Source organism: Callionymus lyra, chromosome 16 (assembly GCF_982586985.1).
Source record: "Callionymus lyra chromosome 16, fCalLyr1.hap1.1, whole genome shotgun sequence".
Taxonomy (NCBI): domain Eukaryota; kingdom Metazoa; phylum Chordata; class Actinopteri; order Syngnathiformes; family Callionymidae; genus Callionymus; species Callionymus lyra.
Window position 1 is genome coordinate 3,179,713 of NC_141833.1, and position 26,220 is coordinate 3,205,932.

General features: G+C 37.9%; 1 protein-coding gene across 2 annotated transcripts in view; it reads right to left on the reverse strand.

Annotated features, from left to right (window-relative positions):
* Positions 1-26,220, reverse strand: part of brinp2 (BMP/retinoic acid inducible neural specific 2) — a 131,357-nt gene that overhangs the window by 68,645 nt on the left and 36,492 nt on the right. For both annotated transcript variants that reach the window (XM_087811072.1, XM_087811070.1), the window contains exon 2: positions 18,215-18,450. The gene's annotated coding sequence lies outside the window, so the exon portion shown is untranslated. The remainder of the gene's footprint in view (positions 1-18,214; positions 18,451-26,220) is intronic.

Here is a 26,220-nt window from a genome sequence, read left to right on the forward strand (position 1 = left end):
TGAAAGACAAATCAATTCAAAACTCAAGTGTTAACCAAAAAACAATACATTGATGAATTCCTTATTTTAATTAGAAGTGAAACATTTTAGTTTCTGCCTTGTTAGTCACAGTACCTATGCCATTGCTATTTATTGTATGTAAAGGAAGGCTCTGGGTTTATTGATGGAGTCGGAGAAGAAGGCTGGAAATCAAGAGGAAATCAGATCAAAGATTTTACTTTTGAAGGTTGTGGATCGTCTATTTTTGTTGTGAGTTTCTTCATTGGTTTTTCACAGTTTTCTTTTCAAGTTTGTGTTTCCCTTTGTGAATCATTTTTTGATTTTATATTCAACTTGTTTTTATCACCTTTGTGAATTTCTTCACTTCCTCTGGTGATGCTCTTACTCAGTCCTTCACAAGAAGGACACATTTTTAAAACAGATTTTGGCCATTTTTGTCTGACTACATCCACAACAAGATGAGTACAACCATACACATTTCTATTGCAGTGATTATTTTGTCTGCATTTCATGTAATGTAACTGCATTAAAGCCACACCCTAGGTGGAAATGAAGCTCAGTTTAAAGGTCTTTGCATTGTTATAGTTCAGTAGTATATTATTATTGCTACGATGCTATTGTATTGATGCTGTGTAGAATATTTGTATCACACTGCTTCAATCTGCTTCGCTGCAGGATCCCCACCATTTGTGTGAATCGCTTCAATCTTCTTTATAAGGGCCACACAGTGGCATAGTAGTCACGCAGCAAGAATGCTACACAATTGAATTAAGAATATTGGTGTTGGGGGTGAATCTATTTACGTTAAATGTGTGCGTTCACTCTGGTTTACCACCAGATACTCTTGCTTTCTGCCCACAACCCAAAAAGACACAGAGGTTAATCGATGACTTTAAGATGTCTGCTGGTGCGAGTGTGTTAGCGGTTGTCTAATGGTGGATATCTAATGGTTTCCAACCAGCCAATTGTCCCTGACCTCTCATCTAAAGTAGCTTGTACAGAATACACGCCAGTGGCTGATAAGATTGTCAGCCTACTATCGTTTCTCATAAACGGTGGAGGCGGTATGTTGTGCCATTATATAACGAATCCTGCTGATGAAAAGATGTTTTAAGGGAACACCCTGATGTTTATGATTCAAACCTTAATAACATGTTGAGTGTGTTGAAGGAATCAGCCGCTCTCTTGAGAGCCTGTACTTTAGAAACCCATCGAGCCAGAAAATGTGTTGATGAAGATTAAACCTTGAATATTTATTTAAATATGGAAGGGACGTTACAGATATGTTATATGTTTAAATATTGTTGAAGAGAATGATTAGAGTATTACAGCTTACAAGTTTCTCAGAATCAGAAAATAAATAAAATAAAACAGTGAAAATATTTGGTCATACATACAGCTCGGACCACATCTAGTACATCAGGACTGACATCACCTGAAGGCAACAACAAATTAATAACGGGGAACAGCACGATGCATGTCAGAGAACAAGGGCAAATATGCTGATGAAATAATTGCTAAAGTTGCTAGGTGTGTTGTGCACCTCCTACGGATACTTGACTGATGTTAATATTGTGTTTGTGACGCTCAAACGATTGGTGAATCTGTGTTTTCAGTCCCCAAATCTACTGGCCCTGCAACCCGACTTAAAATGCCCAACACAGGTCCAAAGGGTTGAACGAAATTGCCAACACTAATCTGGAACGACATAAAGTATCTCAGCCAAGACCGCAAAATGACTGTTTGATGACGCTGTCATTTTAAGAGCCAACAAGATGGCAAAATTCTTTGGCTTTGAGCAACATTTTTTTTTAATCTCCTATTTTTAAGCAAAGAGCGCCATGTACTGAGCTCAAACATTGAAGACACTGTTTCATGAAGCCTCATCAGATTTCCTCATTATTAAGTTACGCTAGCAATATATTATATTAGATGAAACATATGGCATTTTTTTTAACAACTGAACACAAGAGGCTTATAAACCCCCAATGTTTGAATCAATAAAACACGTGTTTTTATTTATTGCTTTTTTTCAGCTGGGAATAAAGCAATATTTCCCCTTTGTTTGAAAATTAATTGCACGTTGGACCTGCTGGCCATGTGCTCTTGCTTCTGCATTCAGAATCCAAAACCGTATTGCAGGGAAATAATTCAATTCAGCGTATTGTGCTAAAAAGAAAGGAAAAAAAGTCAGTAGAGACCTGTAGCCTCATTCAGCAGCGTAATGTACAGGCCAATCTCATTCCCTGCTTATTTTTTCTGGACGTGCAGCACAATATTATGAGAAATACCTTTTCGTTTTAACACCTTTGAGGAAAAGAAAATTGTGTGTCTGCTCAAGGGGCTTTATCAGAAATCGTTGCCATTTTCTGCACTGCAGACAAGAAGAAGGGATTAATTGATTACCCGAACTATCCCCATCCTTCCAATTTAAACAGCTTTATGAGTGGAGGATTGTTATTGCTGCTTATTTCCCAGAATGGAAATAACAAAAAATGCTCCTCTGGCCTTTTAGGATATAGCCAGAGTCATTTATGTATAAATCCTTCACTTGATACGGTTGTAAAGGGAGTTACGAGCTAGTTATTTCATTACACTCTAATATCACAGAGCTGTGGAATTAGATTTGGTCACGGAAAGCTTTGTCACAGTCAAACGGTCCAAGTTAAACCGACTGCATTAGAGAACATTGTCTTATAGTGAGATTTGTTTATTGCATCTTTTTCATCATTTTCTTTCTCAAGTAGTCACACTGTGTTGTGTTTGAAACATCAATGTCTGTCGGTAGGCTCGTCAAAGGTTCATGCCGGATATCGTATTCAACATCACCACTAGATGGCAGTCTTTGCTGTTGAATATTTGGCTTTCAACAAATAATTAAACACCCACGGTTCTTGAGCCGAGAGCGTCATCTCCTGAGCTTACTCAATGGTGACACCGTTTCATGAAGCTTCATGATTTCGTCACTACTACCAACTTTATAATTTAACAAATTACAATAAGAGAAAATTGCTTTGCAATCCAGCCAAGGTAGAGATTTCCAAGGTGGAATGTTAGTTCTTACATTGAACAGGACTTTCTAGTCACCCTATAGCCATCATAATTCTGGACGATAGATCAAATCAATGCCACAGAGGCGGCAGAACTGGTACCTACATAGCCACCTTCCTCCTTTGTTCCTACAGACATTCGTAATAGCACTATTTTTGGAATTCACTCACCTGGATTTTTGTCTTTTCCCATTCTTTTGGAACACTGCCATTTGTAGTTTTAGCAGTTAAATACTGAGTAACAATACTTTTTTTGATACTGACACATTGTCAATCTGTCACAACTGAAAAGGACAGAGTTAAACGACGTGACAGAAAAAAAAATAAAATCAAACTTAGTTGTTTTAAATATGTGTCGGAGAAATGTTTCAACCTAAAATAAATATTTGAAAAAAAATCCAGGCCGAAGGTTCCACAGTGAAAAGAACACTCCCAAGAGGTTTTAATGGTTATTTCTTCCTTTGCTCGGAGAACACCGATTGCCTCCAGGTTGCTTTCTCTATATCATTGACCTTGTTCACCCACTTTTCATTTAGCCTCAATTTCAACAAAAATGTTCTTTAGCTACAAGTGGTGCCTTGAAGTGTTTTATTACCCTTTGAGTTTAATTCTTTAAAGAGCAACCTTACCGTCACACTTGCTGCTCGACTTGTTTGTTCTTGGCCTACCTTGGTCGTTTTTCGGAACATATTTGTCTGATACAGTAGATTCACCTTTCTCTCTTTCATCAGTGAGCATACGATTGTATAAACTATTCAGTTTTCTTTAAGTGCTCTTAGTTTTATAATCTTTGCAGCAAAAAAATACTTATATGCTATATTTTGTAAGTAAGTAAGTAAGTAAGTAAGTAATATATATTTATATAGCGCTTTTCGAGACCAGGGTCACAAAGCGCTTTAACAATCAAAACAATACTCAAAACAGTACATACTTCAAAGATCAAGACAACACCGAGAACAACACAGGAGTTCGAGAAATTCAAGGAAAAGCCTGCACAAATAGAAACGTCTTAAGATGTTTCTTAAAGGAGTCAGTAGACTCCATCAAGCGCAAAGAGAGAGGAAGATTGTTCCAAAGCTTAGGAGCAACAGCCTGAAAAGATTTCTCTCCTCTGGTCCTGAGCCGTGTGCGTGGAACCATAAGTAGATTCTGATCCACAGACCTCAGAGCCCGAGCTGGGGTGTAAGGCTGGATCAGATCAGTGATGTAAGGAGGAGCCTGACCATGAATAGCTCTGAAAGTAAGAACCAGAATTTTAAAGTTGATCCTGAAAGAAACTGGAAGCCAGTGAAGAGTTTTAAGGACCGGAGAAATGTGAGTTCTTCTACTAGAGCGGGTCAGAATTCTCGCTGCAGAGTTCTGAATCAACTGCAGGCGAGACAGCTCCTTCTTGTTAAGACATGAAAACAAACTGTTACAATAGTCCAGACGAGAAGAAACAAACGCATGGATTACAAGCTCCAGATCATGTTGTGACAGCATTTTCCTAAGTTTAGAGATTTTTCTCAGTTGAAGGAAACAGTTTCTGGTCAGTTTTCTACAGTGTTGAACAAGAGACATGTCTTTATCAAATACAACACCCAGGTTTCTCAGGCTCAGTTTGACAGACTGACCTAAGTCACCCAAGTACTGACTCAACCCTGGAATCGTATCATCAGGAGCAATCACCAGAGTTTCAGTTTTGTCCACATTAAGCTGTAAAGTGTTTTCACTCAGCCATTGTTTGATTTCTAGCAAACAATTGACTAAGCTGTTCAGCCTTTGGGGCTCAGTTGGGTCAAAAGAGCAGTAGAGCTGGATGTCATCAGCAAAAATGTGATAAGAAACATCTGGAAATCTCTGAATGATTTTACCAAGGGGAATCAAGTACAGCAAAAACAATAAAGGACCCAGAACAGAACCTTGAGGGACTCCACACAACAGATCTGCCGATTCAGACCTCATTTGATTGGCAGATACACTAAAACTGCGCCCAGAAAGGTAAGATGAGAACCATTCTAACACAGACCCAGACAGTCCCACTTCATCCCTTAGTCTTCTCAGCAGGATCTGGTGATCAACTGTGTCAAAGGCTGACGACAGATCCAAGAGAACCAGAACAGTGAATTTACCAGAGTCAGCCGACATCATGATGTCACTGGACACTTTCAGTAAAGCTGTCTCCGTAGAGTGATGTTTACGGAAGCCAGACTGAAACTTCTCATGGATGTCGCTCTGATCCAAGAACAAAGACAGCTGCTCGGACACCACCTTCTCCAAGATCTTGGACAAGAAAGGGAGCTTAGAAATAGGCCTGAAATTACTGAGATCAGTTGGGTCTAAGCCTGGTTTTTTGAGCAGAGGCTCCACAATGGCATGTTTAAATGCATTGGGAAAAACCCCTGTGGAAAGGGAGAGGTTCACCATATTGGCAACCCAGGGGCCAATTACATCAAATACTTTGATAAAAAGCCTACAAGGAAGGACGTCATCTGAGCAAGAGGAGGGTTTCATCTTGTTCACTAGTGCTGAAATATCACCCAAAGATACAGCAGAGAAGGATGACCAAGAGGAGGAGAGGGGCTCAGAGACAGTAGGGGTTCCCAACAAAGGGGGAGAGATTTTCTCTTTGATCAATTTAATTTTGTCAATGAAAAATCTCAACAAAGCATTGCTGTCAGCTTCACAGAAGACCGGCGTGATTTGAGGAGCAGGAGACACGAGAGAATTAATCGTGTCAAACAAAACTTTGGGGTTTTTCCTATTTGCTGCTACCAGTTTTCTGATGTAATCAGATCTAGCAGTTTCTACCATCTCATTGTAAGAAGTCAACAGATCCCTGAGGTGAAGTCTGTGCACCTCAAGTTTAGTAGACTTCCAGAGACGCTCAGTCTTTCGACAAAGTCTCCTCAGACTCAAGAGATCTTCATTTGTCCAAGGGCACCGTTTTTTCTGAATTTTCAAGTTCGATTTAACAGGTGCCACTTGATCTAGTATTTCAACACAATGATCAGTAAAACAGTGAATCAAACTGTCCACATCTGGACAGTCATCAAAGGAAAGACGGTCAAACATAGCAGAAAAACTGTCTGCAGTATCGGCTGAGATGACACGCCTCTGAGACCTAACTTTCAAAGGCTTAGGTTCAGGAATGAAGTCCAGGTTGAACAAGACAAGAGAATGATCACTCAGATGGACATCATGTACAGATACATTAGAAATGTTCAGGCCAAGAGTAAAAATTAAGTCTAAAATGTGGCCTTTTTGATGAGTGGGTTCAGAAACATGTTGCTCAAAATTAAAGGCTTCAGTTAAAGTTAAAAGTTCTTTAGCAGAACAAGATGTGACGTCATCAACATGAAGATTAAAGTCTCCAAGAATAAGAACAGATTCCATCTGAATAATGGAAGATAAGAAGTCACTAAAGTCTTTCAAGAACACCGCCGCAGGACCAGGCGGACGGTAGATTGACACACAATAGAAAGGTCTTGTAGAACCAACCAAGATCATCTGAGACTCAAAAGAAGTGAATTCCTGTGTCTGAATCACTTTGCAAGAACAACTCTCCCTAAAAACAGTAGCAAGACCTCCTCCACGACCAGAGAGGCGAGGCTTCCCCAGGACAGCGCTCCCTACTGGACAGAGTTCGTTCAGATGAATAAACTCTTCCTCTCTCTGCCAAGTCTCAGAAAGACATAATAAATCCAAATTAACTCTTGTGAAAAGATCATTAAGAATAAAGGATTTATTAGTAATGGAGCGAACATTAAGAAGTCCCACATTCAGCACCGATGACGTCACTGACGACGCCGCGTCACTGACAGGCGCGCAGAGCGGGATCTTTTGAAGCGAACAGCGGTCACGTGGGTACCAGCTGTCACTGAAGTTCAACTCGGTTGTAAAAGTCGAATTAAAGAGAGGAAATGAAAAAATCTTACCACCTTTCGTTGAGGTCTGGACAGACGGCAGCGCTGATGTGTCGTCACACACAGTGAGAGGGATGTCGATCAAACAACGATGACGTTCGATGACGTCAGAGTTGTTCCGAGCGATCGCAACTGCACGTCTCATCCTGACCTGTACTCCAGCCCGACTCGATCCCTTGTGGAAATCGCCCGGTACTCGAGAGATCAAACGATATTCCACAGAGTCCGAGTCGATGAGAAGCGGAGCCGGAAACACGTTCACCGGACGTTGGTAACGGTCGCGAGTGAAGTCCTCCATCGACTCTCTGATGTTGAGAAGAGCATCACGATCATAGATCCGAGATGCTTGAGACATATCTTAAGTGATATGAGCATAATATCCGGACAAGTAGTCGTTAAAACGACTGTTTTTGGCAATTATTGCAGGAGCTCACGTTTCAAGCAGCCGATCAAAGGCTCACCGATATATGTAGTCCAATATTGACTGATATATAATATGATAATATAATTTGTCTCTACTTGATGGAGATTAAAGTCATTTTCTCTTGATCAATCTCAACAAGTTTGTTTTTCATAGTAGTATGTTAAAAAAAGAATACCTTTTTTTGGCTAACATTAACTATTTTGTGGGGCGCACGGTGAAGCAGTGGTTATCGCCCCACACTAAAAAGGTTGCCGGTTTGCTTCCAGGTCAGGAGAGTGCCAACCTGGGCCCTTTGTTTAAATGATTCCCTGTGTTGCGTGGGTGTACTCCGTACACTCCGGTTTCCTCCCACAGTTCAAAAATATAAAGTTGATTGCAAACTTGGAAATTGTCTGTAGGTATGAGTGTGTGTGTGAATGGTTGTGTGTATTTGTGTGCTCTGCGACAGACTGTCCATGGTGTCCCCCGCCTGTTGCCTGAAGAAACTGCAGCTTAAGCGGCATAGAAAATAAATTAATAAATGAAACATTATGTTGTACAGTAACCACATTAAGTGCACTACATTTTTTATAACTTTTTCAATTTGTTTAATAAAAAATACCTCATTAAAATAGATTAGAATTAGTGATATACAAAATGAATGAATGAATCTGAAGTTTCAAAGCAGTACAGTGCAAAAACTACAATTATATTAACAATTTCAATAAAGACACACAATTTAGTGAGATAAAGGAACTTTATCAGAGAGAATATCTTAAATTTTTACAAGTTTCATTAGCAGATTGATTAATCTATTAATTATTATTTCACTTCTCTTTGGTGTGGTATTTTTCTACTAAATAAATAAGCAAACATTGACATGATTTTTTTGGCTCTTGAATTAATAAAACATTTATTGTCGACGTTTGGAATATAAAAAATAATTGTGAAAAAATTATATAATAATAAATCTCCAGCTTTATTGCAGGTTCTACCATAATAAATGTGATTTGGAGGATTTAAGGTTTCTGGTAGTGACTTTTTGTCACACTGCCTTGTAAAATAATAATAGGCAGGATTGTTGTGTCCGGGGCAAGGCGGCTCTTTTGCCGACTCAAGCCCCTCGGGGTACGACTGAGAGAGGAAAAAAATGTCCACGAAAGCAAAGAGGTCATGTGCCTGGAAACATTAAGTCACCTTTAAGACCACTGCGCTGTATTTACACACATCTGTGATGTTTACTGGGTAAATAAAGATGCAAAGTAGCATGTCAAGCAGATCTGTCAAGACGTCCTTCTTTTTTTAATTTCTGCCTGCGGGTTCTTTGAATTTCTCTCCGCGCTGTGCCGGCATGACGCTGTGCTGCTGGAAGGCTCAGTGCCGCTGGCAGCGCTGCCATGCCAACTCCAATCATGCGTCCTGCATCCCTACAAAACAGTCAGGGCCGCTGGGGAGGATGCAGCCAGCAGCAAGTGAAAACAAAGACCTCTCTGTTCTTGACGCTCAGCAAGTGGCCGCTGAGAGGAAAAGTCAGGCACGATGAGACGGAGAGGCGACTAAGATGAGGTTCCAGATAACAAAAACACAACATAGCATGGAACCGGAATGCTCGGCATATATGAGGATGTGTGGAGGAAAGACTATACAGGAGAACACCTTCAGAAGGAAAGCAAGCTTGTACAGTTGAGTTACTATAGCAACTTGGGAGTGAAGAAAGCAGGTGTTTTATTACTCATAAGACCTCTGTGGACTTAAGTGCTACCTCAAACCATTCAGACGTCTATTTAATAAATCAGGATTTATTTTTTGTTTTCTTTTCAACAGGAGAACTTCTTGAGCTGGAAGGTGACAGCTAAGGTTCGAATACAGAGATGGCAACGAATTGTCTCAAGGAATGATTACAAAATTGCGTGGAAAGATGCAGCCATGTATTAAAGGGAATTTGACATAATCTATTAGCTCAAAACGCTTGCTCTTACAGTTAAAATATTGTCAGAAAGGGGCAATTAATGTTATAACTGTTCTTCACTCTAATCCCATTGGTTTTCTCTGTGTACTAAAAATTGTTATTATCTTTATTGAATTAAATATAAACAATATATTTGTGACGTTCTGATGTTGTTTATTTAGTTTTATAACCTTAGTTTAGACTTCATAATTTTTTGTAAATATTGGTGATATTTTTACAAAATTGTATATCAACTGCTATATATTTCTAAACAACCCAGCTAGTTAGGGCAAGAGGGTTCACTAGTCTGTCACAAAACAAAAACCTCAGACCTTCTGAATATTTAGATGACTCAATCAACCTTAGTTTGTTTTGGAAATTTGGAAGGAGAACCTGAAGTAAACGATCAAGGAAAGGACACAAACAAGCGAGCCTACAATCTGTTGCTGTGAGGCAGTAGCGAGTCTTTTCCGAATAAACAACGTTCTGATTGGCATGTTGGAGTATATAATCTAAGACTAATGGTTTCTTTTTTTATATTTAAAAAGAGAATGTAGTACCAAGGAAAGGTTGTTCCCTACCTTAGTTTTACTGAATTTAGATACAAATACATATATTTGAAAACATTCATATATGCTTAACCCTTGTGTTATCTTTGGGTGAAGGTGACCAGAAGGCCCGGAATAAATGTATTTATGGTATTCCTTGTGTTGTCTCTGGGTCAAGGTGAACAACCTCCACTATTGTTTTTTAATTTTTATATAAAAAGCGAGAGACCTTGACTCAGAAGCAACACAAGGATTACCATTTACTCCGGGCCTTCGGGTCACCTTGACCCTGAGATAACACAAAGGTTAATGTTAGGTTAAGTATTTATTCTTATGACACGTGACTGCCTCCTAAATGAGAAAATAATCCCAATCTTGAAATATCTTAAAATCCCTTCAAAAGTCACCGACTCATTTAATTTGTTCATTCTTAGTATTCTTTTAAACCATACAAAAACTGGAAGGCCCTGCAGGGAAAATTTAAGAATGCACCAAATGGGGTTTGGCTGACTGAGCATGAATGGCTTCAAAGAAACGACCAGCCTTTTGACTCTGCATCTCTACAACTCGATGCTTTTCTCCACATGTTTGCCAATGGGAATTCTCCCACTAGGCACAGACGCGGAGTTAAACCTCAGATGCCTCCCATTTGAACTGATATCTCCATATTACACAACATACCTTTTAAAAAAATGATGGGACCGTGTTAATAATATGCATCAGTTAGAGCAGCTGCACCGTGCATTTAATGCATCTCCTCACACGTGGTTCTTTTGTGCTTCTCTTTTCCTCTGCACCTTCTGATGTTACCATCTTTCTTCATCCCGCCTGCCTCGTATAATTCCACTTGCTTGCTGAAGCCATTTCCACTGGCAATTTCAATGCCTTCCGTCAACCCTTCAAGTCATTTCCTGACTTACATTTATCCATCTACTTCACAGGCGATGGAGGAAACATTTAAATCTCAAAGAGGAAAAAGCTCTGCTTAATATATTTTATACGCTGCCTACATGTTTAAATGGCCTGGAAACGAGTGAAAGCTACAATTCTTTACCTGGCTCGGAGTAACGACCGTGATCTCTGAGAACAGCTCTAACCTTTGCTCTCCTGTGATATAATTGTGTTTGTTTGCCAAGCAAGAGTGATACAAAAAGAAAATCTTTTTGAGATCAGGTTGAAAGAGTGTTTAGAGAAGCCCTAAGGATTCCAGAAAACCTGCTAAGGGTTAAAAGGGTTTGCAGTTTAAATGATGCCACAAGGCAAAGACTGTCTCTTTTGAATGCAGTCAGCCGTAATGTAATGTGTTTTGACACATGTTGGGCGCCGAGAAAGCAAGTGTCATTGGGCTACAAATTGAATGTTGACTTACAGCATGAGGCATTTTATCTGTTTGGTTGACATGTTAAAGAATATGAGCATGTCTGGAATGAAAGGCCAAATGAAAGCCAACGAACATGGCATTTCAATCAGATAAGTGCAGCATTTCAACGTGTCTGGAAATGTTCTCAAGGGTGGTCCAAACCTCTTAGTTGTGGTGGTATATATATATATATATATATATATATATATATATATAATATATAATAAATATATATATATATATATATATATATATATATATATATATATATATATATATATATATATATTTATATATGGAACCCAACCCCTATTTTTAAGAACCGAAATGAAAAGGGTCAGCACACAACATCTCATTATTTTGTTTTTATTAATCAATTATTTACATATATGCTTATTTTATTGGAATGTCTCTTAAACGTTTTAATTTTTATATTCTCTAATACGACCACAGCAACACATACAACACATAATAAAAGTAGAAGGCTACAAAAGTTTTTTGATTCTGATTGTACACATATATTCTATAATGTATATATCAAGATACAGTATCTATAAATCAATTATGTTACATAAATCAATGATTACTAAATAGATAATAACTAAAACCAAAGATTTACAATAATGATAGAAGCTCTAAAATGTATACATGCAAAAAAACTATTAACAATCCAGTAAAACCAATATTATGGAGTAAAACAGTCCATAAAAACGAGTGACCTGACACGAAGCAGGAGACTTGAATGTGTGCCACTTGCCTGCAGGTGTTCGACTTTAATGGACTGACTCAGGGGAGAAACCAGCTTACCGCAAAACTAATTCATAATCTCAGTATCCTATTTACATATTTTTCCAGTAGGACTGAACCTGGACAGAATTTTAAAAATGAGCTACCCAGAGCTATAAATGTGGACTCATTTGGATAACTAGATCAAGTGCAGCAGAAGTTGAGGGCATGTGCAGTTACAGTCGCTAAACGTGACATTTGGTTACACGGGTTTAATTGAACCGGGGAAAAAGTACACGGCCACATGCAAGCTTCACATTTCCTTAATAAGCAGGCTGGATGTAAATTTGAAAAATGTCGATTATAATTAGAACTATTTTATATTTTTGAAATTCATGCAAACATCTGAAGTTAACATTAATGTCAACATGTGTTAAATAAGAAAGTGTAATTCAAACAGAAAAGTATAGAATACATTTGAGGGCTATCAGGTTAGTCTTAAATTCTCAAAGCATACCATTTTAAGTTAAGTTTAAGTTTGGTTTTTGTTCGCTCATTCTAATCAATGCTAACCAAATAAAAAAAAAAAAAACATGATTTAATGATGTCTCTATGTGAAACTATGGTGTTGGGGCGAGGCCTCAAAGTCATGCGAACTCAGCGAGGTGGACATATTTTGGGTCTTGTGTTGCCATGGTAACGGTAATGACCATCAACAGTAATGGCTTGCTAAGCATGGGGTGTGTTGATCAGCATGTCGGGCCCGTTCTGACCCTTACGGACAGAATGTTAATACGCCAGCTTTGTGAGTACAGCAGGCACATGGATATGAGTCTGTCCTACCCTCCACAGTTTAGAAAAAAAACATACATATACAGTATATAAACTACAAACATGTATTTTAGAAGCGGGTAAGATATTTTTGTACTTTGATGCCACTTCTTATGGCAGTATTAAAGGTTGTCTCACAGAATTCTCACAGGACAGTTCACAAATGAGCCGGAGAGCAATTTGTATGGGATTAATTTTCGGTAATGGCCTCTGAGTTCATTCCAACATCCTTGGAGCCAGTACCCGTAAAAAGCCACATCAAGTTCTAAACATAGATCCAGTCCCATTTTCACCTGCCCGCCTCCCATTATTTTCAGAGCGAAACTGCTGATGGGCAAATATATTTGGAGAGGATGTTAAATATTTCAGGAGGCCCCGAGTACACGGCGGAATTATTTTGTTGAATAGTCATTTCCCGATGAGATGGGCATCAGCAGTTATAACCTGGATCACACAGGAGAATTGGAAGCCCAGGAACGCTGACAAAGCTTCCACCAGAAATAGACCCTCACTTGCCATTGGGCCAGCGATCATTTTCTGAATCAGAGATAAGTGCCAACTGGCGCTTAATGGGGTCTGCCCCGCAAGTAAACAAGAGTAGTTTTTCTGTACCGTTCACTATTTGATTGCTGCTTCCTTGAATGATGGATTTTTGTTTGGGATTTGCAAATGCAGGGAAAGCAATGAGTCTGAGGAGATTTACAGCGATGGCGGAGTTTTGCTTGGTTCAGGCAAATGTTCCTGTACTGAATCTCATTAGCTTTTCATGCGTCCCCAATGAGAGCTGCTTTTGATGACCATTTTACCCAGACTCACCTCTTTCACTGAACAAAGGCTGAACGAAAAGAGATGGAGACAAATACATGAAGAAAACTCAGCTCTTAATCTTTTCGTGCTCAGGTTGTCAGTCTTTCAGCAGCTTCTGCTCTCACAACTTCTTTCAGTGCAGGTTAATGAAGCTCTGATATTGGAGCATAAATGTAAACATAAGAATTCTATGACCCAGGCGAGCTAAGTGGTAGAAAAAAAAAGTTTGCTCCTTGTTTAACCTTGCCTGTTGTAAAAGAAAGGTTTAACCTCTCAGAACAAAAGAAAAATATGAAAAATATATAGAATGTTTGTTATTTCATATATATATATATGTGCTTTCTTCAGTCTAAGTCATGGTATGTTTTGATGGGTATTTGGAGAAGCTGAGGGGCAGTTTAATGATCGAATTCATAGCAATTCAATTAGACAATTAATGGTTTCTGCTGCACAAAGACTTCATATCTATTAATACTTCTGCAATATGTGAGCTCGCTGCCTTCCTCATGAAAAGTCATTTTGGAAACATCACCCACTTGTACTCAGCTACAGTGATGATCTATGTTCAAATAAAAGATGTAAGTGATTTCACTACCAGAGGGCATGAAATATGATGACAGTCATCCTCATATACATGTATACTGTACATCCCACTAAATGGAACTCTTTGCTGTATTACCTTTGATTTTGAGCAACCATTTGAATAAAATCTCATATCATTTTAAGCCAAGAGCGCCATCTACTGAGCTCAGGAAAATACTGACGCTGCTTCATGAAGCTTCATCAGTCCAACATTAGCAGTGCCGCCTCATGTTCCATCATTAGTTTCACAGATATTCAACGTATTGAATGTCAACCTGAACAATATGTTAACACCTTAAGGCATGACTTTTCAGTAACCTTTAAAAGGCATTGATGGTAGATCACCTCAACACATAATTCACGCTGTAATGAGTTGCCATGTCACCCCCCTGCAGAGAGCCTCACTGGTTCTTGTACCATTCCACTTGCATGCTTCATACAGACACACTTCTTCCCACCAGGTGATGCACCATATAGCTTATGTCTATTGTTGTGTAAACCTTTACTAACCATAACTTAATTTAATGAGTTTAACTGATTTATCAAAATAATTGAATGGAAGTATGTCTATAAGCGTTATTCGACCCACCCCTGTAAAACAAAAATGTAAAACTTTTAATATAACAACATTATGTTATATAACTGAAATATAAAAGGATGAAAATGCTTCATGAAGCTTTGTCAACCCATCAAAAGGTATTTTCTTATTTGTGAATGAGCTATTGAAAACAGTGACTCTGTGAAGAGCAACTTTGGGGGCGTGTCTTTAGGGTTTAAACAACAGGGCTTAGACATTTTTATGTACATTATTTGATCCAGCCCACCTTTACCATGATCTCTCAAATCTATTCATCCATCCATCCAAATTATGTTTTTTCAGTTCGATGAATCACCACCTTCGTTATTCCATTTAATCCGTAGATTTCCTTCATTTTCAAGACTTGAAGAGCAAAGAGTTCTGGATGTCTTCAGAGGACATCCGGATCCTGGAGCACAGCAGCTTTAGCCAATCGTGCTGTGACATTGGAGCTCCCAGAGCCATTTGTGACATGGCAAGTCATCTCATCCACTACAAGCTTACCACAAGGACAGTCGAAGGATAGTCATCACAGATGAATCCTGGCTCGCCATCATCATGTTTGCAAACAGACCCGTTATTGAGTTCTCTAACTAGCGCGGGGCATTTCAGTAGTTGAACACTTTTCATTGGTATTAGTGGACAATATTTAAAGACATACAGAGAAAAGTGTGACAAGTGACACATGAACCTTATAGTCCTGTTTTAGTCCAATACTGGTAATTTCAGCTACATACAAAGGTGCTAGTTGAGGCAATAAAAAATAAGAAAGAGATTTAAAGTTTCACATTCTGCTACTGCCCTGTAACAGATTGACTCCGTCTCTTGCCCTATGAAGCTGGGATAGGCTTGAGCTAGAAGTAGTGATGTGATGATGAAGCTTTACGAACAGTTTCATAATTTTACGAGTTCAGTAGAATGCGCTATTTGCCTAAAAATAATGGAAGGTTTCATTAAAATAGTCGCAAAATGTTGTACAGCAAAGAGGGCCACCTAGTGGACAATGATCATAAAAGTTAACCAGCACATAACTACAAAACATGTTGAACATTTACATTTTCAATAACCAGCTTTTCCAACTTGACGTTTTGTTTCTGTAGGCAATGCTTCATGAAGCTTCATCAATACAAAATGAATGAATGAGCTCTGCTACATTTATAATTGAAGGTCTGATATGAATGAAAGATCACCAGATAATCTGCAAGAAGCATGAATTAAGAAGAGCTTCCCGATTGTGACTGGGTTATAAAATTCTAATATAAAAAAAAAAACTATGACCAGCACCAGGACAGCCTGGTACTTCCCTTCAGGAAAAATGTTAACAACTAACTCCTGTTCTTGCAGGGTGTATCTAACCGTACCGTGTGGATGGAAGCCCAGCCACCAGGCAGTTGCATCAGGTATTTTATGTCATGTGTTGGCCAAATGCCCTTCCCTGGAAAGTGTTCCATTTCTAAACTCTTTACACAGACTTGTGGAGACTAAAATAGATTCAGCAGTAACTACACTTCTGGCCGGGTAGTTATTTTTTAATGATGCAATTAGCTGTTTTTTTTTTTAAATAGATTTCAGCCAGCTTCCATACATTAAAAAGCCTAGTCTTCATAATTGCTGCTGAAGCTCATTGTGGCTAAAGTATGTCATTTATCTATGCTTTGATAAATTACATTTCAAGTGCTGCCTGAAACCAACTTGTTTCTTTGCATTCTACTGAACATTTTTTATTAAAAATCGGATACGTATATGCATGTACATGTAGGCATAGATGATAGGCCACCTTCACTGATTTGTTTTTTCGTTATTTTTCATCACACTGCCTTCCACCAAAGGCAAGCATCCAATTCTATCCACATATCTGCGTAGAATGCTGCATGAATACAATCCCGCACCTGACAGCCAGGCCATATATCTCAGTATCAAACATGTCTGCAAGGAGTGCGCCACAGAAATGGATGATGGATGGTCGCGGTGACAGCGGACGCACTTTTCCAGAGAGCATCTAAAAAAGCAAGATGGCAAATGATTTGACTTGATTAAACCTCTGAAGCAAACCATTAAAGAAAACCTCAATAAAAGAGATAAATAATTGAAACAATACACAAGCTAGTTACCCGTCTCTTAAGTAACAACTCATTGATATAACTTTTATCCAATTCGCACAGGATAAGTATTACCTGGGGACCTCTGGTAATTTGTTATAATTGCGAAGAAAGTATGAGTTTTAATCCAATGCCAATGCGGCATGTCTGTGATTTTTAATGTAAGATTTCCGCCGCAAATTACCTACTGTAGTTCACCAAACACAGACTTCGGGTGATAATACTAATCCTGTGTGAATCCGATTGTCTGTGTTTGTAATTATGAATGCCCCATATATGCCACTGTAACGGACTTCTAGGCACTCGCCATTGTGTTCATTTTTCCTTCCACTGTTTTATTTTGAAGGGGTTGAAAAGGAAGTAGATCGAGTTTGTTGTTGTTGGGGATGTGTTCCACGTGACGAAAGTAAAGAAGATGTGTGTGCTGTACAGATACAAACTAAGTTCCAGCCTCGATGTTTCCTACACGAATACACACGGTTACACTACTCTAGCACACTGTGTCTCCTCTGTAAGAATAATGTTGGGGCAAATTTATTTGCAGGGCAGTGCTCTCGCTCGAAAGAAAATAAACGGTTGTCTACTTGATCGTCTCAGAAAGAGGAACGCTTGGTTACACTAACTTTCTTTTTCAGTAATTGCGCTTGTTTTTAGATCTGTATCTCTAGGTCATGTCAGTAAAAATGACTATGGTAATACTTATCCCGTGCAAATAGGACTAATGAAGTACACAAATACTGAGCAATTAACCACGTATTGGTGATTTAGAAATCTCCAATGTTGTCATACTAGCATAGCAGTGTTGCAACACACCGCACTCCAGACCAGTACCAACGCCGGACAGAAGGTCATGATGTAATGTCTCGTCGGTGTGCTTTGAATGCAGGTCTATTAGTAGTCAGCGGTGTGTTTCAGACGTGCCAGATATTCTAAAGCCTACTTGGATTCAATGATAAGATGCAGTCAGATTTCATTCAGACAATTTGCATTTGTTGAAGAGGTTGAAAGTTCAGAGGATGCAGAACATTATTAAGTCTCCGATCTAAGATATGAAGACGGGTATTGTCAGAATACAATAGCAACATTACGTTGAAAAACTTTTAGAAATATGATGAAAAGGTGCTAACAAAGCCCTTTTAAGAAGTTTATGTGGAGGTTACGAATTGGCTTGGGATGAGCCTGGAGCTCTGATGGAAATGGTTCCTAGCCACGTCTTTCAACTAAATTACTAATAGACTTTAAATGAGGCCTGACATAATGGAAATTGGTTGACAAGTGCACAGAGCAGCAACACGTCTCGCTATCCGGCTGAAAACAAGCCACTTGACAGCTCCCTAGTGCACACTTGATGATAAACAACGCATAAACTGACACATACCTGTTATCTGCTCCCACCGCTGTCGAGTTGTTGTCCTCCTTACTTTCTTCTTTCAAATTGCCAAATTTCTTCCAAAGTGTCCCCTAGATGAGAAGTAGACAGCCCCTATTGCTGAGGGTTCTTTCTATGCTCCGTCGTAGCTGAAGAGTGGAGAAATCGTATATGTCTTTTGTTTTCTTCTGTTGTTGACGTCCACTTTTCAGGTTTGGCCATCAAGCTTCAAGCATGTGATGCAGCTGCCAAAGAACAAGACAAAATGTAAAACTTGTAAGAATTGTCAAAACATTGACACAAACTTTATAGAATTATCTGGATAAACATTAAATATAATGTGTTACTGTAATAATTCCATTAGAAGAGTCATGATGCGCGTGGATTAACTATATGATGTTCCAGTCCAGTCCACAAGACCACCAAACTGCTTCATACAATAATGGCGTTTGAGAAAGATTGAATAAAATAAAATAAAAAACCTTTATAAATCCATATTCTTCCCCATCTGATCTAAAGCCACATGTCGATAAGTCCTGTATGAGTCCAGCGATGCCTGAATTCCAGCTCCAGCCCAGTTAGTGTGTTTTGATATATGGATTTTTATCAACAATCGTATTAAGAAGGTTCTGTTTATAACACGTTTAGTCCTGGTTGACAGACTGCGGGTTGAAAAGGAAGGGGTTTTGATATTGCAGTTTTTTTTATTATATTCTCATTTCATTTTAATTTTGAAACAATCTTATTTAGTTATCCTTCTAATGACTACTATCTCTTTTTTTTGTTTTTGTTTTAATTTATTGTACTCCTTTTGTTTTTCATGTGTATGCCACACAAAAGGTTAATAATCATTTTCCTTACATAAAACAATACAAATATTTGAAATTAAAAAACTGACCTTTCAGGAGCCTTTACCTGCTTTTTTGTAATATTTTATTTTGATTTTCCAAAGAACAAGACAAAACACACACACAAAAAATACTGTGACAGTGGTGATGGATTTTTTGGGGGGGCATTTTTGGCTGATATTTCAGTTACAGCATTTGAGTTATCAACCAACTGAGCGCTTTTGCAAAAATGAAATGGGTTCTCATAGAAATATTTCACCAAATAAAAGCAACAAAAAAAATGTTGTTGATTTCCACTCATGTGTGGTTTGGTCAGTATCCATGTAATCTTCTGAGAGTCTCAAAACCTTGCTGTGTACGGTTACTTTCTGGTGTTTGAAAAGAGCCTCTTCTGTGAAAAGGTATCAGAGTTGTGATAATCTGAACTCACTAGTTATGTGACTCTAGGTAACTCAATTTCTCAAGTATAATTACTTATAGCGTTATTTTTTATTTTATTCAAAGAGTTTTCAAATAAAATTATGATTTTCTTTCCTGTAAAGTTTGTATAAAAAAGATTCAAGTAGCCCTTAAAAATACTCTGGTATCGACCCCCGCTTCACACACACACCTTGATCCCTGCATGAGACTGTATGCTTCACCAGACGAACTATCAAACTCATATTTTTTCTGATTTCCATGCACGCATCAAAGCTTGACGCAGTCATACATGTCTTGTGATTTATTTATGAGGTCTGATTAGGCTGCACAGCTAACACTAACGGCAACTGTTATTCCTTGTGTGTGCATTTGGAGCTGCTTACGAGATTTACAACTCCTTAGTGAGATGGAATTGGAAGAGCGATGGTGTACGCTAAAAGCGCTTAAAGAGCATCTTCTTAGGCACTGATGTATTTGGGCTTTGCCTGTAGTGGCAGACACTGTTGATGCATTGGTACCAGGGAGTAATGTACATAAACAATTACTTATTCTAGGAATGTTTCAGGGTTACTCAGGAGCCCTTTAAAGTATCCCGTCACTATCTTGATGCAGCAATAGATCAAATGAATAAATATAAAACGTTTATAAAACATGATTGGTCTGGAAAACTACAGATTTACTCTCACTAAAACACTGTTCTTCTATAAAAGCAGCATAAATACCTCGGTTAGTACTTGCTTCTGTTAATATGTAATGTATTTTCATATGTAGAATCTTTTTTTTGTTTTTTTTCTTGTTCTCATTTTTTTTATTTTATTCTTATTATTATACTTGTTCTTGCTCTTATTTTTATTATTATTGTGCTTTTATCGCCTTTTTTATTTCTTAGGCTTACATTTTTTTTTTCTCTTGCTCACCTGCGAGGATGCTGAAGAAGATGAAGTCTTAGTGTTGTTTTCTGCTTTCGTTTCCTCTCCTGTTACTTCCTGCTCTTCTTCTCCATGAGCTTCACAGGCTATGATACAACACTTCAAATGATCTGAAACCATACCTCCTGCCACCTGCTTATAAGCTTTGCCAATAATGTTGACGTCTACTTTGCTAACATTGGTCTCTCACTTCCCTTCTGTTATTTAACTTTATATTGATCTGCTTTTCTGGTGCCTGAGGATCAACATTTGTATTTCCATGTGACATATGACTTTCTCTTTGTTGTGTCCTTTATTTCTGGTATTTGCACCAAGCATGTGTTTTGACCATCCTTTGTCTTCTAATTCAGGTTTGCTTCCTTGTTTTCTCTTTGGTTGATCATCCCTGATCAGGTTATGTTATGACTATAAATTCTTCTGCTTTTTTCATTTTTACTTTATGAACTACTTTCATGTGATATTACATTTTTAAACGTTCCCTCCCCAAAATGATGAGAAGGTTCATAGATAAAATAGGTTAAATTGTTGCTCAAAGATAGAGATTATACAACCAAAGAATATCATCTAGTGGATTCTGAAAATTAGGGAAATTATTCATCAACTCATCATTTAAAAACTTCTATTTTCTTGGATATTTTATCCAGTTCTTGGGCCATTTGACCGTAGATGAAAAAAAAGAGTCTCTCAAGTGAATTATCAAGTATATTCTCAACTGGGTGATGCAAAAGGGATTTCCTGAAAAAATTCCAGACCACCTCAGCAGTGAATACATAGAAAATATTTGTTCTTATTATTTCATCCTTAAGGGATGGTTGGTGGCTGATTTGGGCTTAATGACTAAACACACATGGCAATAAATAACAATATCTTATTGTTTATTTTTGCATTAATTAATTGAATGATTAAAACTGACTCAAGCAGTGCTTGTAATCTCTGTATAAGAAGCATAACTGTCACAACATGATCTGGAGCTTATAATCCATGCGTTTGTGTCTTCTCGCCTGGACTATTGTAACAGTTTATTTTCATGTCTAAGAAGGAGCTGTCTCGCCTGCAGTTGATACAAAACTCTGCAGCAAGAATTCTGACCTGCTCAAGTAGAAGAACTCACATTTCTCCGATCCTTAAAACTCTTCACTGGCTTCAAGTTTCTTTCAGGATCAATTTTAAAATTCTGATTCTTATTCTCAGAGCTATTCATGGTCAGACTCCTCCTTACATCACTGATCTGATCCAGCCTTACACCCCAGCTCGGGCTCATAGGTCTGTGGATCAGAATCTACTGATGGTTCCTCACACACGGTTCAGGACCAGAGGAGAGAGATCCCTCCATGCTGTTGCGCTTGATGGAGTCTACTGACTGATGTTAAGAAACATATTAAGAAATGATTACTTGTGAAGGCTTTTCCTTGGACTCTTCTGTGTGTCTCTGTTATCTTGACCTTTTTAGTATATATTTTATTGAGTATTTTTCGATTGTTTAAGCGTTTTGTGACCCTGGCCTAAAAAATAACTTACTTACTTACCCTATTGGGTAATTGTCTTGCTTCCCTCACAAAAAAGGTTAAAACTATTAATCAGGCATTAGTATGGACAAACAGCTGGTGAGGTCAGCATCGCTGGACGTTCTAGGCTGAATTGGATTGTTGCTGGTCTACTTCCGTGCCTCATCACTTGCTGATAAAATGTGGAAACATGAACCCATTAATACCTTGGAGTTTATCTATTAGCGGCGAACAATCTCTGTGACCTTTTCTGTCTTTGCTAATTTCTCACAATGGCCTGACCTTTAAGCTAGCCTCTCACACGGAATGCGGCTAGTTAGAGATCTTTGCCTGACAATGCCGCTTTATTCTGCTTGACGATGACGGCCAAAGCTGTAATTATCCCGCCCTATATTATTAAGTCTCTCACGTTTTGCCCTTGTCTCCTGGAGGAAAGGTGGCATTAAAATGGTCCGTTTTCCATTCATTAACATTCCTAATAATACCCACTTGAAAGTAATCTTTGTCAAGGTCTTGGGTTATGAATAATAATGTATAGACTGTTGTGTGTTTGTGTGACGAAAGTGTTGATGTCTGACATCTCTTTGGGGTTCTTCTTATCTGGAGGAAAGCATGCCTAATGCTTCTGACTTATGCTCGACGACTCTGTACTTAGTGATTAAAAAGTATTTGGTTATTCACGGCTCTTGATATTTAGAATTTAGCTTGTAGATAAATTCACTTTCAACATAACTTTGATTTAAAAATGTCTTAAAATGTTTGATTTTTTTTAAAACTTTTCGCAAAATAAAACAAAAACAAAAACCAAACATAAATAAAACAGGTAAACTGTTAAACTGTAAAAATGATCATATTAATTATTACCATTATTATTATCACCATTTTAAAATTTGATTTGACACAAAACAAATGCAAGTTCACTAGATATGTGTAGGAACCTACAGATTAAACAATATAAGTCATAGATACAGTATGCAAATCGACCACATAACGAATCTATCAGAAAGAATGCTACAAGGTTGTCTGGCTTAATTAGAATCCTCTCAACAGAGACAAGTGGCATGACAGCATTTAAGGGACCGTCCTCTAATTAATGAAGTGTGAAAAGGGAGTAGAAATTGCTTTATGAACGTCTTAATTGTCCTTAAACACCAAAACTAATGGTCATTAAATCCATGTCACGTGAAAAGGTCAAACCCTCTAAGACGGCTTTCTCTATATTACTAATCTGAATAATATTCTTTTTCAATTTCCAAGCAATATTTCAATTTTACTTTTTATACCTAATAAAAAACTAACTACAAAAAAAAGGAAAGAAATTCCCCAATGGCTACCAGATTCTGATGCATATAATATCTTACTACAGTAATGCATTTTTAAACTTGCTTTTTGTATATTTAAACCAAACATTTTATGAAATATGTTGATGTTGCTTTTTTAAAAGCTTTATATCTACAAAACTGTTGGGAAAAGAATGTATTGAATGTAACTTTCATAATTTTTTTTAAACTTCAATGTATGCTTTACCCCTTGACCCGGAGGCCTGAAAACAAATGTGCAAATCTGGAAACCTGTGACACTTTGACCCAGAGAAAGAACAAGGGATACCACAAACACTCTTGTTTTTGGGCCTCTGGGTCACCTTGACCCTCGGATAACACAAAGGTTAATTTTCTTTTTTGTCTTATTTGTATGATTTACTATTCTTTAATGATATACTAATTGCAATAATGTCCACAACAACCAGAATATACTTTTTTTTTTAAATGATGACTTCATCATAATTGCTATTTTTGTTGTGCGCTGTTTCATTTTCAAAAATAACATTATTGAATGCTATCTGAGAATGTTAGATTTGAAAACAATTGCGATAAATCAGACTTTTTTTCCAATACAGTATGTGTTGATGAACATTTTCAAATATTCAGGCTACTAAAGCTTCACAAATCGATGGTCTTGTGTTTTCCAGACTCTTCAAAATGCCTTTTATTGGCCAAAAATAGGACTCAATTAGCAGTATGGATGATTTCAAGAGTTTTCTTTATCTCTTGCCTACAACTATTCGAAGAAATGAAAAGAAACCCAGACAGAAATAGCAACTCCACATGCCCTACAAAAAAACTCAGAGGTATTCAAATATAGCCTTCTCATCTTCAGCTGCTTATTAGATTTCGAGAAACTAGCTTAACCATTTCAACGGGGGCTTTCAAGCTTCAGTCTCCTAGGCAGTTACCAGAATGTTTTTGAGCCATATGAGTGTGTTATTAATCCTACTCTCCACTTGCCTGTAAAATCTGGTGCCCTTCTCACAAATCTGTACCATATTGCTAGTGAGAACTGAGACTCATTAGTTGAGAAAGAGATCAACTCCCATTCTTTATGCAACAGAACAATTAGATAATAATAACTCACAACCATGCAAAGTGCTCTCTTCAACAAAGCCCTAGTAGAGGAAAACTTTTTTGATTTAAAAAAGATTTTCTTCAATAACAAAAAACTTTGATGAACTGTAAATCCTCTTAAGCCTAAAAGAGCAAACCTTGGTCAAGGCCAGCGAAAACAGCCTCACTAAGGAGTTTGGACACTGCGTTTGTCCCAGACTTTTCCAAAATATTTGTTTAAATTAGGATTTTCACGCATAATCTTTTAAGCTGGAGAAAATGAAAGCTTAAGAATGAAGCAAAAACTGAGCATATTTGCCTCTACGGGTTCTTTTAATTGACTAATCTGCTGTGCCCTACCCATGAGCGCAGTAAGCAGTTGTCAACTTAAGGGGCCCCTCACTTCAAATGAATAGAAGCACACAGGAAAAAAAAAAGACTAAAGCCGGATTTAGCCTAAACACAGAGAGAAAGGAGAATTCTATTAGGATCAATGAAAGGACGGTTGCCAAAGACATTCTATATCATACTCGTGCTCTCGCTCCACTGATGTTTGCCTACAGGTAACACAGGACGAGGAGCTGATGAGTCACGAGGCAGCCAAAGCTGTAAGTGACAGAATAAAATCAGTCCTCCTCCTACAGTCTGCTCGGATAATAAGAAGAAGGAAAAAAGAATTGGAGCCCAGGTGAGAAAACAATGAGTCAACCACTTTACTTTTATTGCCAGCCCTTGATGTATGTGCCTACGCTGAGGAGGTGTTTGTGATGTTTGGCAGTAAATCCGGTCTCCCGACCCCTGTAGCATCTCTCTCACACTTATGTTGTCAATTACCGAGTGGCTTATTTTTTTTCCATCCATCTCTTTCAGCGTTTCTGACATAGCAGTGAATAAACAGTCGATGAAATGAAACCCAATTTTAACGTTGGGATACACACTCTCACTTATGGCTGCAGAGGAAAAACGATCGAACAAATGAAGTGTTTACACTTGTGTAAAGTTCTGTTGGTTCAGTTAAATAATTCCTGTGTCCCATAGGTTTACAAAAATGATTTCGGGGCGCGTGCATATTTAAATGGTAAAGAAAACGTTCTATTTTTCATTTTGTTATTTCAGGTTGTTGGTGCGTCTACATTAGGGTTGTCAAAAGAACCAATACTTCAGTACTAGTTTGGTACCAGCAGGCCAAAAATACAACGATACAAGCTTGTTTTGGTACCATAAGTATCAAATTCTTTGCAGAACCAAATGGGGGCTACTGAACTCACAACACAATTTGCCAATGTAGTCATGTCAAGTAACAATATGAGATGATTTGTGAGTGTTGCTGAGCTCGTGTTATTTGAAAGAGAACTTTATTTTCCCTTTTTCTTTGACACTATCAGTGGGATGACACTGACAAGAAGCAGGAGAGACAGCAGCAACAACTAACAGACATCTTTGACAGTGCTCTTTTTATACTTCAAGGCTGCTACACAGCATTGTTTGAATTCATTATAGTTAGGGTAGGTTAGTAGGTTTAGTTAATAATTTACACATTTATAAAATTCTAGTATTCATCTCTGCTCATCAGCACTCTTTGAGTCTATAATAGTTTATAGTTAAGTTTATTTTTGCATTTATATGGACACAGAATGTTACTATCACCACTCTTCGAATGTGACACGAACAATTGTTAGTTTTTTCTTTATTTGATAAAGTTGTAAGCAAAGCTTTTTTCTTTACCATAGTATCAAAGTATCAAAAAGGTTGTTTAGTTTCTGGTACCAACTACCAAAATGTTGGTATTGTGACAACCCTAGCCTGCCTTGATTTAAGATATAAACTCAAACTTGTAATGCATTTTTTTTTACATTTTTTGGACCAGGATTTTGGCATTGCTGTCATTAGCAAGCACATTCGACTGCGACACACACTAACTATTTTCAGAGA